At 41.2% G+C, this 19,488-nt stretch overlaps 2 protein-coding genes across 4 annotated transcripts in view; both read right to left on the bottom strand.

Annotated features, from left to right (window-relative positions):
- Positions 1-19,488, bottom strand: part of LOC126282112 (atrophin-1-like) — an 829,584-nt gene that overhangs the window by 571,753 nt on the left and 238,343 nt on the right. The gene's annotated exons all lie outside the window — the stretch shown is intronic.
- The window catches only part of LOC126282131 (uncharacterized), a 590,112-nt gene continuing 576,882 nt past the window's right edge, over positions 6,259-19,488 (bottom strand). Inside the window, exon 15 of the transcript XR_007551333.1 lies at positions 6,259-6,313. The gene's annotated coding sequence lies outside the window, so the exon portion shown is untranslated. The remainder of the gene's footprint in view (positions 6,314-19,488) is intronic.

The raw sequence follows: 19,488 nt of genomic DNA, 5'->3' as shown, positions 1-19,488 counted from the left end.
GTGTTTCACCACAGTCAAATTCTCGTTGGGTGAAGGTCATCCTCGCCAAATTTACATCGTTCTTGTCTTCTACCGACATAAACTGACTCAGCTTGACCACTTTCAGAGCTGAACTGATAAATTATAACAATATTTATACAAGGAATGTTACACATCTTCTTTCACACTCAGACCATTTACAATAAGTACAAATAATACTTTGTTCATAAACAAATAAGCCAGTATTCTTGAGCATGTGCACCCACAATAAATGACAGTAAAATGTTGTTAAATATTGGTTGAACAATTAATTAGGCCTGATTGACAGAAGTGTGTTTTGGTTGTTTTCCCAGTGTTGGTCACTGCTAACACATGCGACTGACCATTTTTAAATTACAATGATGTTGAATATCAACTGTAATCAACGTTTAAATAAAGTTACTGGTAAAGCAGCAAATATTCATTAAATACCTACACAAGCATGACACTGTATTGTGCATTCATGCTGCAGTCAATTGCTGTGTTATTGTGGAGTATACGATGTTCTGACAGGCATCTGCATAAAGAGAAACAAGTAAAACCATAATAAATGAATAAATAAGATAAATAAAGATGAGTAGCTTTCATGGTTGACATTTATAGTGCTGTGCTATCATCTAAGACATTGTTTGTTGAAATTGCATGAAGGGTTTAGAAGTTTCTAAGCTCAAAGTTGAGTGTTAATATATTTAGTTACTGTAAATTATCAACTTTTGTAGCTTTTAAAATATTGATAACAGTATTATTTCATTCGATGCACCTTAATCTTTTGAGATCAGAGATGTATTCAGATTTGCTTTAATATGGAAGTGTGATTTATTATTGAATTTTTTAGAGTTGACCGTAGCCATATTTCAGACTGCCTTGGATGCTGCCATTAGCGGTACATCTTCTGTTCTCTGGCTATGTGAGCAACCACCGTCCAAATTCTCCCTGCTCTGGAATTACATATACCTGCCCACAAGCTGACTGCCTTTGTACCTATGCTCGCCTGGAGTGGCCTTCTCATCTCACCAAATCGCACCCACCAAAGCAAGCTAATTCACCTCTCCTTGATATCAATCCAAGGTACCCGAATAGCTCGATTAAATAAGTTTAAAGAAACATATTATATGTTCTGTTTCCGTTCTTGTTTTAAAATGGCACTTCATTCAGTGACACAAAAAGACTTAAAGCTTGTGACAGTGCTCTACTGTAGTGTACGCTGACTATTGTTGTCCCCTCCCCCCCCCCCCTACCTCTCCTCTGCCACCCCACGACCCCTCATTGGCATCCAGTAAACAATAAATTTATGGTATCCCACCCAGAAATAGAGCAACTAAATAGATCGAAATCCATAAAGGAGTACGACAAGGCTCTATGTTCACATCTTATTTATTCATTCTGTACACTAACGCAGAGGAATTCTGAGTCAGACGAAGAAGAAACAGGAATTGAAATAGCTGCGGTAAATATAGGGAATCTTAGATATGTAAATGCTACTATCTTGAAGATGGAAAGTGAAGAAGTGCTAAATGTCCTCATACTGAAAATGAAAGAAGATAGCACTGAACTAACGCTGAACGCCAAGAAAACGAAAATTATATCAATTACACTTATCACACCATGACATTTAAGAGGAGAAATAATGGAAGTAGTTCCTAGGTTAAACTATTTTGGCCCCCAGATTTCTTATGAAGGTGACTGCAGCCACGAAATCAAGAGACGTCTGTTAATTAGAAGAAAGGCAATGTCAATCTTGACAGTGTTTTAAGGAGTAGAAATATAAGTTTAATGACAAAGATCGGCATACTAAGCGCTATGGTCTTTCCAGTTACGATGTGCGGATGTGAGACTTGGACTGTAGGAAAGGCTGAACGTGTGCTGGAGGGAACTCTGCGGACTGCAAATAGAATAAGTAGATCGTCGTTAAAGCAAATGAAACCAGATTGCTCCGTGGAAGTTCTGATACTGCAATAAAAACTGACCTACTTTGAACACATCATGAAAAGACAGGATTCGCCAGAAAAGACTTCAGAGCTGGGGAAAATCGAAGGCGCAAAGAGAAGAATTGGTAGCATCACAGAATTTATGGATTCCAGTCTGGAAAGTCTTCGGGAGACAGTGCAAGACAGAAGAAATTGGTGCGCTTTAGTTCGTCGGGTCACGGAGAGCGGAATCGACTAATCGAATAGAGGGAGAGAGATAGAAGGGACGGGTAGGGGAGAGGGGGGGGGGGGAGTGATCGTTTAACATTACGACGTACCATGGGTCCGCATTTATCTTGTTGCCTGCACTACATTTACGATAAGCACTTGTAATTTGCCATGTAGACCCTCTGACGTCAGAATGTCAGCCTACCTTCCGAATCAACTTGTCGTAAGCATATGTATAAACATAACACTGTATTACCTATTAGTACTTTGAGCAAAGTATACCAGAGATTAGAACAGAGAAACAGACGAGTTTCGAGAAAGCGTGTACGGAATGATAGCTAGAAGTCGTATTCAAGACAGCACGATGCAACAACATTATTCCCTTGTCGGTCGATCATGTTGCGTCTTGCTTGCTCTAACACTCTGCTACAAAGGCAGCCGAGGTAGTTATTAGTCTGAAAGCGTAGAAGCGGCCATTTTTATTGCCAGTTTTTCACTTCTGTCACCAATAAATTATAGCCAAGCCTAAGAAGCCGCTATTTGTATACAGTTCCCAGCAGTGCTGTCCAGTTCACGTAAGCGCACATATTGTACCGTTTTATCAAACTGGCAGATTTAATTGCGAAAAACATTGACTGTCAATAGTTTACGTTTCCTTATATTCTGAAGGGTGGTACGCTACATGTAAAAAAGTAAAGACAAAATTATCACGAAATTCAGAAAAAGAGCAGTATCAGAAGGGGGCGATAGTGCAGATAGAGGCTGTCCAGGAGATTTGCACTAACATGAGCCAATTTTTGAATCAGTATGAAAACTGTATTTCACTTTTGAAGTTTGAGTGGAAACTTTTTTGTTTGACTGCGTGCTCGCTATGAATATAGAAGCACGTAGCTATTTGAGAACCACAGACTACCACGCGCAAATTTTTTTATTGGCCTTTTACAAGGTTAGAGGAAACAGTTAACTCACAAGTACACAGCTAATTCACAAGTACGAGGGAGTGCTGAAAAGTAATACCTCCGATTTTTTTACTTGAAAACCCTTATAGCTTTATAAATAGAAAAGACTTTATTAGCATTCTACATCTTTATCCTTCATTCCGTTTATTTCCCAACATAGTCACACTGTCAACAAGCAAATTTCTGCCAACGACAAACCAGTTCCTTGATATCGTCATCTTAAAATGTCTGACTTTGCTGACGGAGCCACAGTCTCACCTCTGCTTGCACCGCTTCATCACTACCAAAGTGAAGTCCTCAAAGGTGTACTTCAAGTTTTGCAAAGAGGTAAAAATCGAATGGAGCCAAGTCGGGACTGTATGGAATATGATCGATACCAGAGAAACTAGGCGTCGGGTTGTTGCTCGTCTGTGGACTGGCGTTATCATGCTGAAGAGGAAGGTGCTCCATGTGTGCATGTGTGGACGAACTCTTCGAATACGTTTTTTTCTCAGTTTTCTGAGAATCTTTCACGCACTGACATAGTTACGTTACACGCTACAATAAGGAGCCCTGTAGCGACAGACTGTTGCAACTTGTGTCAAAGAAGCGACAATGCCGACCAAGTAAATCTATGTTCAGTCGATATTGAGAACAAAATGAAAAATTTGGGGGCTTATTTTTCAAGGCCTCCTGATTATAAATTTACAAATGTAAATATGTGAGTATTTGAAATGTCAGAAGTTTATGTTCGGTTCTCGCAGGTAAGATGCAGTTAAAATGCTAATTTTGAGATTGTTCTGGTTCATTAAGGTTTCATGTTTGCTGGACAGACTATCGGGGTTCATTTTTGGGTTGGAACGTATTTAGCTCATCGCACTAAAACGTGATTCACATCTCCGTGGTCTTCTGAGTGTTTACTTCATCTATGGGAGTCTATCTCACAGATACTACACTGAATCGCCAAAGAATCTGGTATAGGCATGCATATTCAAATACAGAGATATGTAAACAGGCAGAATACGGCGCTGCGTCCGGTAAGGCCTTGACAAGACCCCAAATGTCTGGGGAAATTGTTAGATCGTTATTGCTGCTACAACGGCAGATTATTAAGATTTAAGTGAGTTTCAACGTGGTATTATAGTCAGCGCACGATGGATGGGACACAGCTTCTCCGATGTAGCGAAGAAACGAAGATTTTCCCGTACGACCATTTCACTAGTGTACCGTGAATATCAGGAATCTGGTAAAACATCAGATCTCCGAAATCGCTCGGGCCGGAAAAAGATCCTGCAAAAACGGGCACAACGACGACTGAAGCGAATCGTTCAACGTGAGAGAAGTGCAACCCTTCCGCAAACAGCTGCAGATTTCAATGCTGGGCCATCAACAATGTCAGCCTACGAACCATTCAACAAAACATCATCGATGTGGGCTTTCGGAGCTGAAGGCCCACTCGTGCACCCTCGATAAATGCGCGTCCCAAAGCTTTACTCCTCGCCTGGGCCCGCCAACACCGACGTGGGACTGTTGATGACTGGAATCATGTTGCCTGTCGGGCGAGTCTCGTTCCAAATTCTATCGAGGGGATGGACATATACGGATATGGAGACAGCCTCATGAATCCATGGACCCTGCATGTCAACAGGGGACTGTTCAAGTTGATAGAGGCTCTGTAATGGTGTGGTTCGTGTGCAGTTGGAGTGATATGGGACCCCTGATACGTCTAGATACGACTCTGACAGGCGACACTTAGGTACGCATCCTGTCTGATCACCTGCCTCCATTCACGTCCATTGTGCATTCCGACGATCTCGGGCAATTCGAGCAGGACAATGCGACATCCTACACGTCCAGAATTGCTACAGGCTGCTTCCAGCAACAGTCTTCCGAGTTTAAACACTTCCGCTGGCACCAAACTCCAGAGCCACGAATATTATTGAGAATATTTGGAATACCTTGCAACGTGCTGTTCAGAAGAGATCTCCACCCCCTCGCATTCTTTTTACAGATTTATGGACAGGCCTGTAGGATTCATGGTGAGAATCCCCCCCCCCCCCCCCCACCGCCCCCGCACTACTTTAGTCGAGTGCATGCCACGTCGTGTTGCGACTCTTCTGTGTGCTCGCTGGGGCCCTACACTATAGTAGGCGGGTGTACTAGTTCTTTTGGGTCTTCGGTGCATATAGGTGTGCAGGGAAACATGCGTGCTCGAGTATTACAGTTGCAGTCAACGAAAGATGGCAGTCGAGTTTATGCTAGTTCGGCGCCCCTACGTCACTCATTCTCCGAAAGAATTCAGTATCGGCGCTCTGTTGTTAATGCCGTGGCTAATTCGTGCATTAAACGTGATCCTAGCGAGTTGTTTAGTGAATTTCCATTCCATTTGTTGCGAGTTGACATCGCTGATAGTGGTGAGTGATACGTTCTGCTGAAGCAAGTGAGAAACAATTTGCAAGTTATGCGCTTCCTTCGAGCGGAAAGCACGTGTATTCGCGTACCGGGATTACTGTTTGAAATCGCCAATAATGCAATCCCCGTCCGTGCCTCGACACGCGCGAACCGCCATCGTTCATGGGTCGGATTATAGTCGAACATTGCTGTCGCATGTCTCATCGATAGATTATTCTGACTGTTCCGTGATTACCAACAGTTGACTGAGCTGCGCAAGTGGTTGACTACCATCAGTGTTGGTGCCGAAACTGTTATTATGAGAGTACAAAATAGTTACACTGCAAGGAAACCAGTTAACTCTGTTCAGCCTCGAAGACGAGAGAGAGAGAGAGAGAGAGAGAGAGAGAGAGAGAGAGAGAGAGAGAGTCGAAATCATTCCAACACGTATCCATATACAAAACTCTTCATACACGCACAGGTTTCTATTCTAGCTGCGAACGAGACTTTCTCTGTTGTTACCGAAGTACTTCTTTCTGTAAAACATATTTTTAATGACAGTATTACATAGGCAGATGGGATGGACAGAGAAAGTTCCATGAAGACTTGCCCCCCCCCCCCCCCCCCCCACACACTTTAGATACTCATAGGACGAACGTAAGACGAATTTTAAAATTTCGTATTGCCATTACGTTCAAAAAATGGTTCAAATGGCTCTGAGCACTATGAGGCTTAACATTTTAGGTCATAAGTCCCCTAGAACTTAGAACTACTTAAACCTAACTAACCTAAGGACATCACACACACCCATGCCCGAGGCAGGATTCGAACCTGCGACCGTAGCAGCCCCGCGGTTCCGGACTGCAGCGCCAGAACCGCACGGCCACCGCGGCCGGCCATTACGTCTTCATAAATTGTTAGATAGTGTATTTCAATGCTTGAACCCTACTTTTAAATACTGATTTCTTGTGTTTTGTGCAAAATTTATGTACATATACATATAAATAGCAATAATAACAATGGGTACATAAATAAGGAGATTAGTAGAAATCAGTTATTTTCAATTGATGCACAAATTTTGGATTTTTATGGTTTCCTTTCAGTCCGTTTTTACGTGAACTTACTTCTGATGTCCTTGGTTATATTCATCTTCTTCCGCCATAAAAATTTATCTGCTGGTCGTGTCTATAACAGTTCTTAATCGGTCTTCTTCTTCCGAATGCAGGTCGCTTATGCAAAAAAAGAAAACTTTCGTGGTTTTGCACAAATAATAACTATTATTCAAACAACACAAATGGCTACCATACACATCTTACAAAAATACGTCTTCTCTACTCGAGAACTAAAGACAGAGTCTCTTTGTTAATGGACAAAAAAATTGAATGGAATTTTTTATCATTTGCTATCCGCCTTCCGGCCTAGCAAAATATATCTTTATCGGCGTTTACAGTGGACAAGCTAATGATTATTGTCATTGGTTTTAAATTTTTTTGTAGCGTTTTGGGGCTTTTCCTTGTGTACCTGTATAGTTCCAATGGGAAATCTTATTAATAATAAGACATATCGGCAAGTGTTTGTGTCTTGCGTATACAATATAAATTTAGGTATTTTTAAGCACGGACTCAGATGTTGGGTTTCCCAAAACGAAATAATATCTGCCATACTGTCCCTCCATGTAAAATTTATTGGCTATAAAGAGGCAACCGTTAACTAACTATCGCTGTGATACACACAGTCTCCATAATGTTCACATCAAACTGTGAGATGATTTTCATCCTACGTAAAGTTATTTTTGTAAGTCTTACCTTCACTTTCCACTTAAGACGAAGCGGAATTTGTTTCATATATTAAGAAATATAGCTTTTCAAATCGTCACCATTTCTGTTGTCATGGACTGCGTACATCTGTTGTTGCTTGCTGCACGCATCTTTGTCGTTCAAATGAAGATCAGCCCAAAATGGTTTGGACGAAAATGTGTACAAAAAAGGTTTTTTAAACATATGAGAACACATCGCGAACTTTGTTTACTTTCACATCATACAATCGGCGATTCAAATTTCGTCCTCGAGGCAGCCACATCACTTTCGAAGGGAAGAGAAAGTAACAGTTATAAATACTAAATATTCATTCAAATTCAGAACTCCAGCAAGTAATACATAAAAGGTAATCATGCATACTTCTATATGGAAAGTGTGTTGTCAAATATATCTCTTAGACTCTTGCTACAATGTAATCTGGAGGAATGTTTGAAATTTGAAGTAACAGAATAATGACTGGTAGCTTGTATGGAGTGATACAAAGACTAATTTGATTTCTCTCGTAATACCCCCAGAGAGGAGCAAGTTAATTCGGTAGCATAACGACCTGGTTGGCAAGCTTTAGATGCAGGCAAAGTTTGTTCTTCTACAACAGCAACGACATTTCTGTTCCTGATTTTATCCTCATGTGTTAACTGAAGCAAATTAAATTATCTTCTCTGAGTGGCTAGATGTACGTTGCATTAAAACGGGCGCCGGGATATTGAAGCTGTACGCGGGGCGGACAATCAACTTTCCGAAATGAAGTGAGGGAATTAAAACTGTGTTCCGAATAATGGAGCAACGGGCAATATTTGAACGGAAAATGCGCTGGCAGCAGCAGCGGGAAATCCCAACCGGATTCAACGCAGTTTTAATTTGTCACAGGAGATTTTCAGATATTCTACACTCCAATCTGCCGGCAGGGCTGCCAACTGCGGCGCTATTAAACTGTGGCTTAGTCAGCATCGATGTGCCAGATATGAGGCCTCTGTTGCATAATTTTTGCAGTCATTAACCCACACAAAGTGCACTGACACCGACGTGAAAAGATTAAATGTAGCTTCTCAAACTCTGAAGTGCATCGAAGCTTTCGTAATGTAACATTTGATGTCAATCAGTACGACAGTTCATATTAGAGTTTAAGCTGCCTACAGATGGTAGCAAAACAATGAAATCACTATGTTTTGTATGCACTCTCACTGATCATCCTTGCAGTTACAATCTTTCCTTCGTTGCAATTTATTGTTTCATCTTTCTTCTTCATACGACAAAAACGTTTTACCTTTTCTTGTAGCAAACGACGGATCTGTTCTATCATAATACGCCAAATGGGTCACAACACTGTGGCAGAAATAACGAAAAAAGCATGCAAAATTTAAACGAACGCAAAATTTCGAGATAGGAGATCTTTTACAGAAGCACGGAATTTAGCAAATGCGAAAAGCCTTTAATAGTTTCCACGACGAAACTTTGTTTAGAAACTGACATAAAATCCAAAGAGATTCTGGTCGCATGTATAGTATGCTGTCAGCAATACAAAATCAACGCCTTCTCTGCGCGATAGCAAAGGAAATACGAGGATTGCCCAGAAAGTAACCCTCCGCATTTTTTTTCTCAGCCGGAAACAATGCTACAAATACAAAACGTTGTCCTTGTATTATTTGAAGTCTCCTCAGTGAGCGCGGCCAAGGTTCCGTCACTTTTGACAGGTAGCGTAGCTGCAGGACAGTTTCAAAATGGCGTCTGTAGGTGATGTACGTTACAAGCAACGTCCGTCATTGAACTTATCACTGCAGAGAAAGAAACTGGGGAATATTCACAAAAGCTCGTGCCAAGTCTATGGAGCATCTGCTGTCGACAAAAGTACAGTTAGTCGCTGGGCACGGAGGGTGAGGTCATCAAGATGGTGGTTCGCCGAAGCTCCACGATTTTGCAGCGTTCGGGAAGGCCATCCACGGGTGTCACACGTGACATGTTGCATCGAGCTGATGTTGTCATTCGCGAGGACGGACGCATTACGACTCGGCAGTTGACGCTGCATCTGTCAATCAGCAAAGGAAACACACACAGTGATGCACTGGCTCCACCACAAGGACAAGGATTTGTGCCGACAGGGTATAGACACCCTTGTTTCACGCTGGAGGAAGGCCATAGAACGGGGTGGAGATTACGTGGAAAAGTAGGGTGTGTAGATGAAACACCACTCTTTCGTGCGTGTAATTCTCATTATGTTCAGTAACGAACTGTCGAAGAAAAAGATGCGGTTACTTACTTTCTGGGTAACCCTCGTATTATCGATGACAGTGCTGCCAAAGCAGAGTCACTAAACACAGCCTTCCGAAATTCCTTCCCAGAATTAAAATCAAGAACAGCGGCCACAGCAGTAACTTAGAAACAGATATCCTCAAAGTAATGAAGCAACTTAAACCACTTAATAAAGTAGGTCTTCTGGTCCAGACTGTTTATCAATTACGTTCCTTTCAGAATATGCTGATGCAGTACATTAATACTTAACAATCATATACACCCGCTTGCTCGATGAAAGATCCGTATCCAAAGACCGGGAAGTTGCACAGGTCATACCAATATTCAAGAAAGGTAGTAGAAGTAATCCACTAAATTACACCCCCATATCATTAACGTTAATATGCAGATGGATTTTGGAACATATAATGTGCTAAAACATTTGAATTACCTCGAAGAAAACTGTCTATTAACACACAGTCAACATGGATTCACAAAACATCTTTCTTGTGAAACACAACTGAATCTTTACATACATGAAGTGTTGAGTGCAATTGACAAGGGATTTCAAATTGATTTCGTATTTCCGCACTTCCAAAAGGCTTTCGACACTATATTACACGAGCGGCTTGTATTGAAATTGCGTCCTATCGTCTCAGTTATGTGACTAGATTCGTGATTTCCTGTCAGAGGGGTCACAGTTCGTAGTGATTGACGGAAAGTCATGGAGTAAAATAGAAATGATTTGTGGCATTCCCCGAGGTTGTGTAATGTGGCCTTTGTTGGTCCTTATCTGCATAAACGATTTAGGAGATAATCTGAGCAGCTGTCTTCGGGTGTTTGCACATGCTGCTGTCGTTTACGGCGTAGTAAAGTCATCGGAAGATCAAAACAAACTGCGAAACGATTTAGAAAAGATATCTGATTGATGCGAAAATTGGCAGTTGCTTGAATAGCGAAAGTTGAGGTCATCCACATGAGTGCTAAAAGAAGTCCATTAAACTTCGGTTACACGATGAATCAGTCTAATCTAAAGGCCGTAAATTCAACTACATACCTTGGAATTACAATTACGAAGAATTTAAATTAGACAGAACTCACAGAAAATGTTGTGGAGAAGGCAAACCAATGACTGCGTTTTATTGACAGAACACTTAGAAAATGTAACAGGTCTGCTATAAAGACTGCTTTTGGAGCACTGCGCCGCGGTCTAGGATCCCTACCACGTCAGATCAACGGATTACATCGAAAAAGTTCAAAGAAGAGCAGCACGCTTTGTATTATCGCGTAATAGGGTAGAGAGTGTCACGGACATGACACAGGATTTGGAGTGGATCAATTTAAAAAAAGGTGTTTTTCGTTGTGGTGGAATCTTCTCACGAAGTTACCAACTTTCTCCTCCTAATGTGACAACATTTTGTTGACGCCGACCTACATAGGGAGAAAGGATCGTCATAGTAAAATAAGGGAAATCAGAGCTCGCACGGAAAGATATAGTTGTTCGGTTTTTCCGCGTGCTGTTAGTGGAATAATAGAGAATTATTGTGCCAGACACTTAAGTGTGAATTGCAGAGTATCCATGTAGGTTCAGATGTAGACAATATGACTTGATTTCCGATGACAGACGTGATAAAACTGCATAGCTAAACTAGGAATCTGGGATTAGTAAAACTCTAGCAGGAATATTAAACAGAGCTATTAAATAACGCAGGTGATTCCCAAACGTTATCTTATCTGTTTATTTGTTCCTTTGCAGTTATCTGATAAACGTGAATTATCTACAATGCCGTATAAATTCTTGCCAATATTGCCACTAATCCCAGAATGTTTCCTTACTTTTTTATCGTTTTCTTAAAAATTTTCTCTTCCTCTTCTAATGACAAATGAATCTAAAGCAGTAGCAGAAATATAAGCGCTAAAGGAAGTTCCTAATAGGTAACAAAAATACATAAAGACGAAAAGTATTAACATTACTGTAAATCACGAATCTAAACTGATCAGTTTACTGCTCAGCGACTGTCTCTTGTTACTGCAATAGTTAAATGCAGACGAATTTTCAATGGACAATAATATTCGTTCCGTAATGTCACATATTCGTGACGATGAGGCGTCACAACTACTTTACTATAGATTGTTTCCAAACGTGAGGTGGTTGGCTGAAGGAAATAACTGTTCCACAATTTATGAAGATAATACTATGAACCTGCCATTAATATTGCCTTTAACGTAATGCATATCTTGACATATAACATCTGCGATTTTTAGATACTGAGTGGATTTTATTTGGTTATATGAATAGGTTTTTTTTTCTAACTTTTGTTGACCTTAAAGTCATCTGAATGTATCTAAATCGAACATGTTTAAAAAGATTCAGTGGCGATAATAATCTGCGAGAGTGAGAGTTTAGATGTGTATCGATTGAGAGCGAGTTTTGATATCACAACTGCAGGGCGGCTATTGTGCAAGGTTTGTTCATGGCCTGTGAACGGGTATGACTGACTAATTTGTGGCTGCGGACATATAGGCTGTTTTCCGTTGCACTATGGACTGTAAAAATAATGGACAAGGTGGTATTAAATGTTACACGTCCTCGATTAAGTTTCCACGCAATATTTTGGAGTTTGCGACATTCAAATAATGCATAGACAGTTATATTAACGGTATTCTTTTCGAAACACAACGCGGACTACCAAACTAAAATTCCAATACGTCGATGTGCCTGTCATCGTTAAATAAAATATCATGTGAGAATATGAAAACAGTGTCCATGGAAAGGCAGGTTTACCGTGTGGACTGGTTCCAATATCGAGCTGGTTCTCCAATCTGCGTACCATAGTTGATGTGCTTCTTGTCGTGATCTAATGTATCGTGGAGTAATATGAAAGCAGCAACTGCAAACGAACATGTTTATAAAGCGAACTGATTCAGATCGCTATAAGATTCTACGAAGATTATGCAAAGGAACGTCCTCCCCTTCTAAGAGCAATTTATCGTAGATCGCTTGAGCAACGAAAGGTACCTAGCGTCTGGAAGAAATCGCAGGTCATCCCCGTTTTCAAGAAGGCTCTTAGGACAGACGCACATAATTGTAGCCCTATATCGCTCACTTTAATGTTTTGTAGAATTATGGAACTTGTTTCATGTTCAAGTATTCTGAGAGGTTTTGACAACGAAAAACTCTTCTACAAAAAATCGACATGGTTTCCGGAAACAGAGATTTTTCGAAACTCAGCTCTCTCTGCTCTTCCATGAGATCCATAGCGCTGTAGACAAAGGCATCAGGTTGATGCCGCATTCCTTAACATCAGGAAGGCGTTTGACTACGACCCGCACTGCCGTTTCGTGAAAAAAATTCGAGCTTAACAAGTGGCGGACCAAATTTACGACTGGAAACAAGACATCCTTGTAGATAACGGAACAAAATCAATAGATGTTAAGGTAATTTCTGGAGTATCCCAGCGAAGTGTGACAGGACCGTTACTGTTTATAATGTACATAAATGATCTAGAAAAAGCGTCGGAAGCTCTTCAAAGGCTGTTCGCAAATAATGCGGTTGTCTATAAGATAGTAAAAACGCCAGAAGAGAGTATCGATAAGCAGAACAACCTACAGAAGATTGATGAACGGTGCAGGCACAGTTGAGCCTGAACGTAAATACGAGGGTTGGAACATTAATGGCGGTAACTATTTATTTACAGCTCGTACAAAATAGATATGTGTTTCAAACTGCTACTGACCTTCAAAGTAGTCACCAGCATTGTGTATAACCCGTTTTCAGCGATGTGGAAGTCGTAGGATACTCTTAGACGTGCCAGTTGTGTTGACAGTTCGAGCGGCGCAGTCTATTGCCCGACGAATTTGTGGCAGTTCTGAAGCGAATGTTATGAAGTGTTTCCTTCAGTTTTGAAATCAAGTTGATCTCACGAGGACTTTAGTCAAGGGAGTGCAGTAGGTGGCATAGCACTTAGGCCGGCCGCGGTGGTCTCCCGGTTCTAGGCGCTCAGTCCGGATCCGCGCGACTGCTACGGTCGCAGGTTCGAATCCTGCCTCGGGCATGGATGTGTGTGATGTCCTTAGGTTAGTTAGGTTTAAGTAGTTCTAAGCTCTAGGGGACTGATGACCACAGATGTTATGTCCCATAGTGCTCAGATCAATTTTGAACCATAGCACTTAGCAGCCCCGTCAGTCAAACAAATCATTAACAGCTTGCACTGTACGTGCTTGAGCATCACCCTGCAGAATTATGGTCAGGTCCTGCAGAAAGTGTCATCACTTCTGTCTCTCTGCTGTTCATTTATGGATCATAACCTATGACCAACTTAGTTAGTTGTTAAATGTAATTATAAATTATTCAGAAACGCTAGTCCACTTACCTTTTAGGGTTAAAATTTCTGCATCTTGGCCCGAAAAGCTATTCACCTTTTTACAAATAGAATGCCCATCTAGACATAAAGAATGAACAGAAATGTTGTCTTTGGTTGTGCAACTGTTCCCCTACACTCTTGTTGGAAAAAATACAGTTTCCATAGGATGACATGAATTAAGGAGATCTACAAGCATCTTCTTTCTTGCACATTCACTTACACAATTAATATTGAAGTTACCACATACAACTAATTTTTGTAGTTCTTTTAAGTGAACGAAGAACCCTCTCTAGCTTGAGCAGGACTGTTTGAAATCAGAGTCAGGGGACCTATAAATAACAACAATTAGAAGTTTAGACCCACTAAATTCAACCACACTCAAATAACTGATCCGTGCAGTGCTTTGAAACATCAATGGACTCAAATGTACTACCGATAGCCACTCCCCCATCACACACACACACACACACACACACACACACACACACACACACACACACACACACACACACACACACACACCACAAAGAGCTGCTGGAAAAAACAGCCAGCTAGTCTGTATCCTAATAAAGAGAGCCTCATCACTTTATTTATGAAGGGGGTGAAATGAGGGATGAAAATTTTTAAGAAAATATTTCGTTACATTAAAAAAAATTGAAAGCAAAATCTATGAAAATTAGTATTCATCTTCTTGGTTAGGTGTAAAGAAATATGTGCTAGAGGATAAAAGTTTCTAAGGAATATTACCATAAGAACGCAAAAAACATGAATAACAAAAACTTTGTACTCCAGCTACCACATCATTGCTTTTTAGTCAGAAGTACATTTGGGGAAGACCATGCTTCTGTGTCCTGAATTAGCGTGAAAAGCTTAGAACGTATTACAATTTGTGATAAACATAAAAACTCGAATTAAGAACAAGAAAAAATATCTCCGCAGTGTACACGATCTACCTGAGCAAAACAGCGTGCGCTAAGCTAGTAAGCCACTGTAACTGCTAGCTTACGCACCTGCAGAACACTAAAAGGCAATTATAATTATTATTACTGTTATTCCGTTGCTCTTATGATCCTCATTAAACAGTGTATTATGTATTTTTTGTAGTACGCTTGTGTGTATGACTGAAGTGGATTTTCTGAATTATTGCGATCCTGATACCCAGTTAGGCTCCTCCCACGTGTTGCAATTGCAACAGTGACGGCACGTGTGCCCTCCACTGTTTATCGTAGGCATACCAGGGAATAATTAAAAGTCCTTCAAATTCTATTCAACATTGTGGGTAGCCGACAGGTTACTTGTTTTCGCTCGTGGTGTAATTAACCGATCCTCTACGCTACCGGTTACTGCACGTAACGGTGCTCCCCGGTGTGCGATAACCGCGCTCAATTAAAACGTAATTACTAAGTAGGAAAACAAAACGATTGAGCTCGTCACACGCTACATGTTTCCCAATAATTATACTTGTCGAATTTTATCACTGTGTCTTTAAAACTGAGGGAGAAAAACTGTTAAAAACCTAGATTATCTAGGGCACCAAAAAGTTGTTTTCAACCAAAATAGTGTAATCTAGAAACATATTCAGAAGTATTTCATCACGTATGTACTGTGTACATCAACTACGAAACAAAATAAGCATTCTACATCTACATCTACATTTATACTCCGCAAGCCACCCAACGGTGTGTGGCGGAGGGCGCTTTACGTGCCACTGTCATTACTTCCCTTTCCTGTTCCAGTCGCGTATGGTTCGCGGGAAGAACGACTGTCTGAAAGCCTCCGTGCGCGCTCTAATCTCTCTAATTTTACATTCGTGATCTCCTCGGGAGGTTTAAGTAGGGGGAAGCAATATATTCGATACCTCATCCAGAAACGCACCAGCTCGAAACCTGGCGAGCAAACTACACCACGATGCAGAGCGCCTCTTTTGCCGAGTCTGCCACTTGAGTTTGTTAAACATCTCCGTGACGCTATCACGGGTACCAAATAACCCTGTGACGAAACGCGCCGCTCTTCTTTGGATCTTCTCTATCTCCTCCGTCAACCCGATCTGGTACGGATCCCACACTGATGAGCAATACTCAAGTATTGGCTGTTCATGATGCTTCAAGGTAGGAGAAGCGAAGCGTACCTGAAAATCCAATAAACAGCCCTTCATTTAGTCGCAGAGACTGAATTAATCTCCCAAGAAATTAACAAAAATTTGTTTCGCAAGTAAGAAGCGACAGAAGATACATAAAACAGTGCATTGTTTTTGAACTCAACACACAATTAGTTTACAGTAACGGTGTAAACGACCGAAAGTATGTGGTCAAATGTGAGTGAAATTTTATGGGACTTAAATGTTAAAGACAAACACACACACACACACACACACACACACACACACACACACACACACACACACACACACACACACACACACGCACCCATGCCCGAGGGAGGACTCAAACCTCCGCCGGGACCAGCCACACAGTCCATGACTGCAGCGCCTGAGACCGCTCGGCTAATCCCGCGAGCCAAACGACCGAAAATAGTTATCAGGAACAACAGACACTGGAAAACATTTCTTGTATTTTCCATTCACAACTTGAAATTGTTCCTCAGAGAAGCGCCAGAAGAATCGATTAATATAGTGAGCGATCAAATAATTTCCGTCTGAGGGCATTGCTGAAGTGCATATGCAACGTAGCGCGACTCCGATGCAGGTATACACAGCAAGTGGACAAAAATCATAGGATACATCCCAATATCGTGTCGGACTTCCTCTTCCCCGGCTTAGTGCAACAACTCGACGTGGCGTAGATTCCAAAAGCCGATGGATTTCCCCTGCAGAAGTACTCAGCCATGCTGCCTCTATATAGCTGTCTGTAATTGCAGAATTGTTGCTGGTGCAGGACTTTGTGTACAAAAAAACCTCTCGATTATGTCCCATCGACGGTATTTACATCGGGCGATCTAGGTTGCCAAATCACTCGCTCCAACCGTCCACAATGTTTTTCGAACCAATCGCGAACAGCTGTTCAAATGGCACTATGGGACTGAACATCTGAGGTCATCAGTCCCATACTTAAACTTAAATAACCTAAGGACATCACAAACATCCATACCCGAGGCAGCGAACAGCTGTGCTCTGTTGGTTTGAGATATTGTCATCCAAAAAATTCCATCTTTGTTGGGAAGCATGAAGGACATAAACAGCTGCAAATGGTATTCAGATAGTCGAAGATAACGCTTCTAGTCAGAGGGCCCAGTTCACTGCACGTAAACGCAGCCCATACCAGTTTGGAGTCACCACCAGCTTGCACAGTGCTTGTTGACAATTTGTGTCTATGGCATCGTGGGGTCTGCGCCACTCTTGAACCCTACCGTCAGCTGTTACCAACTGAAACTGGGACTCATTCCTCCTTCAAAGTACGTTAATCCCTTCAATAATGAAAACAACACGAGCGTCTGTATTTGAATCCAACGCCGTTTATCCTTTTTAGAACTCTTGTCCAAGACCATGTCACAAAACCCTGTAGTCCTTTCCGTTGTGGTTCCCCTAATGTCCATGTCCGACGCTGGATTCAAATACGGCCACTGGTTTTGTTATTATTGTTAAAGTACTTCGTGCCCAGGTGCTGTCCCACTTTCCTTGATGGATTACCAAAGTCCGTTAATTCCCGTCGTGTGGCCGCAACCAACTAAGAAACCTTTTCACAGGCATCGCCTGAGTCCAAATGACAGCTCCACCGATGCACTGTCCTTTTGTACCTTTTTTAATTATTAAAAATGAAATTCCTCCAGCTGTACTTAAGATTTTATATTTACTTCGCTACTAGTTTCGACGTTGCTTCAACGCCATCTACAGGAACGTACACTTCGATGGAATCAGTTGTGTGTGGTTCAGTCTACAAATCCGCGGTGAGACCAACATGTGCCCCCAAAGCACACGTTGGTCTGACCGCGGACTTCTAGAACTTCATTTTTAATAAAAATTATACCAGCTGTGTCCCACCTTCATCCAGTTTAAATATGGATGTACGAAGATTTTATACCTTATGTTCACGATACTACCTCCATCTGTATACATGCATATCGATATCCCACGACTTCTGCCACCTCATTGTAGGCACAGACTGCAGTCAAGCGATGAGTGGCATTCGTGTCTTTCTGAAGCGAGTGCGGTAAATGAATGAACGTGAACTATGGCTACAGGGCTTTGGCTACGATTCCTGTCGGACAAACATGTGCAAAGAGGTAGTTACGTACTTCTTCACATATTGTGTCACGGTGTTTTAGCAAACGGGTAGATTCGTGCGTCTGTCGGATGATTGCCTCAATGCTCACTGCGATTTTGTCTGATTGGCTTACCGCTTCTGCACGGTACGGCCACGGAACAAAAACTTTTTGCTCGCCCTTGCAAAAGTAAATTACGTTTTATAACTACTATTCTGAAGCAAGAGTATCTAAACAGAGTAATCATACGGTTGTTCAGTAGAATGGACGTGTTGAATGAACGTGTTCACAGTATCGAAGAGGAAAAAGTGTTCATAGTTCTTTTAGAGTCCATATTTACTTGACTTTCTTTCTTGTGTTGGTAAGTACCACCACCTCCCAAAATATTGCACACATTTTTTTAGCACCCGAAGAAATGTTTTATAAATTTTCTGCCTTATTGTGAGACAAGTGTGCTTAGAGGCTATCTGTTCAAAGCTGAGTGTGATTCGTAAAAGTGTGGTAAGAATTAAAAGCATATGACGGTTATATTTTCTGAAGTCGTAATTTTTATTAAGTGATGTTATACATAAAACTGAAAAGAGCTCTTGTGTAGACAATATTTTAGAAAACTAACGGTTTCGCTAAGAATTCAGTAATAGTATGGAATGCAGTACAGCTGTGCATCAATCTTTGATCCCTGTTTGGGTTATTGATGCCAAACAAATGTTTTTAGAAGTTTCTTTTGAAATTCAGTAAACCTCCAGTATGTTCCACTTCCCTAAGTCCGTGTCCTCTCATTGTTCCACTGTCGTGCACGTCTTTGTGATGTACAATGACTTTCTGACAAGTTTTACTGTTTCGGCAGCAAAATAACTTATAACTACCGAAATCAACATTACATAGTAGGCAAACCGACAAGGAAAACATCTCTAAAGAAGAGAAAATTGTTTATATCTAATACAAATTTAAGCTTCAGAATGTCTATTCTGTAGGTATTTGTAGTGTAGACGTGCCCCAGAAGTGAAACGTGGATGATAAACAGTTCAGACAAATTGACGATGCATTCAGATAACTAACAAAGAGACACTGAATTGTACTGGGGAGATCAAGGAATGTAAGGGAACGTACAACTAAAAGAAAGGACTAGTTGATACGTCACATCCAGAGACATTAAAGAATCGTTAGTCTGTAAGTGGAGAGAAGTTTGGGAATAAAAGTTGTATAGGCAAACGGAGATCTCTATGTAGTAAACACGTTGAAATGAATGCAGTTTGCAGTAGTTATGCGGAGGTAAAGAGGCAAACACAGGATTTGCGTAGAGGGTGTGCCGTTTCCAGGCGTATCTTTCCCTGCGAATATACTTCAGAAAAGGACTTAATATTTTTCTGTAATATGTGAG

The sequence above is a fragment of the Schistocerca gregaria genome, chromosome 1 (assembly GCF_023897955.1).
Source record: "Schistocerca gregaria isolate iqSchGreg1 chromosome 1, iqSchGreg1.2, whole genome shotgun sequence".
In the NCBI taxonomy this organism is placed as follows: domain Eukaryota; kingdom Metazoa; phylum Arthropoda; class Insecta; order Orthoptera; family Acrididae; genus Schistocerca; species Schistocerca gregaria.
Note: the sequence above shows the minus strand (reverse complement) of the source record. Positions and strands in the feature narration are given on the sequence as shown.